The 1,009-nt window shown below is 48.8% G+C and overlaps 1 protein-coding gene across 1 annotated transcript in view; it reads left to right on the top strand.

Annotated features, from left to right (window-relative positions):
- Positions 1–346: 346 nt before the first annotated feature.
- The window catches only part of LOC105267037 (uncharacterized), a gene marked incomplete in the record, with an annotated part of 18,477 nt that continues 17,814 nt past the window's right edge, over positions 347–1,009 (top strand). The window contains 1 exon segment of the mRNA XM_011305612.1: positions 347–968.

The raw sequence follows: 1,009 nt of genomic DNA, 5'->3' as shown, positions 1-1,009 counted from the left end.
TTCAAGGACACCTGTGGGTCGGCAACAAAAATCTCTTCCGTGAATTTCCTCCGCGCACAGGTGAATTTTCTCGAGTTCTGACGCCGGTGGCGCCATACACCAACTGATCTCGTGTTCTCATATTCACCAGAGCCAATCAGCATCGGGGCCTGATATTTCCCGACCGTTGAAGTTCCCCCGTTGACTGGGCCCCGGGATCTCCTCATTTCTCTCCACCATTCTCGCGTATTCCGTGGCCGTTCCACTGGCATCCGGCACTCGAGAACAATTGTGGGCCCAACGGGTGGGGGAAAGCCAAACGGTGGGGCGGGCCGGTGGGGCCAGAGGGGCCCGACGAGGGCCGGAGTGAACGAGTCCGGTGAATATCCAGACGTTTGTCTCACTTCAGGCTCGTCTCATAGTGGATCTTTGTGTGTCTCACTTGTTGGTCGGGCCCAAAAAAGAAATCATCGCGCGGATATACACTCCCACCTGGCACTCTACTGCCTATAGTTAACCGGCGATCGGCGTCAGTCACGGGAACGACCCATCCAACATTTTACTATTCGTGTTTATTTAATTATCAATTGATCAATTTTTCATTTCGGGGAAAACTTTGAGGAAATTTTATTTTATTTAACTTTTATTTTTCAACTTTGAGGTATTCCTCGTGTTTTTGAAGCTGTTCGGGTTGACTTGGGGGCAATTAATTGACATGTTCGAGTGAGCTCGAGGTGAAGTGAAGTGTCTTTGAAGGAATTGGATTCTTCTGACGTGAGTCTCGGATAAGGGGTTTTGACGGAGTTATTCTTTCAAAACGCTCTTTTGTGGAGTGCGTGGGGGCTTTGTTGGGGGGAAAGAATGGTGTTTTGAAAGCACGTGGGGGACATCGATGGAATCTGGTGATTTTTTTTTTATATGAGATTGGTGGTCGTTAACCTCGGGGTTCAAGGAGCTCTGGACGAGACGGAGATAATAGATTTTGTCAGGTAAGTGGGTGAGGAAGATTTTTTTTTGGATTCGCGGACTG

This window comes from Fopius arisanus, unplaced genomic scaffold (assembly GCF_000806365.1).
Source record: "Fopius arisanus strain USDA-PBARC FA_bdor unplaced genomic scaffold, ASM80636v1 scaffold00044, whole genome shotgun sequence".
NCBI lineage: Eukaryota > Metazoa > Arthropoda > Insecta > Hymenoptera > Braconidae > Fopius > Fopius arisanus.
Note: the sequence above shows the minus strand (reverse complement) of the source record. Positions and strands in the feature narration are given on the sequence as shown.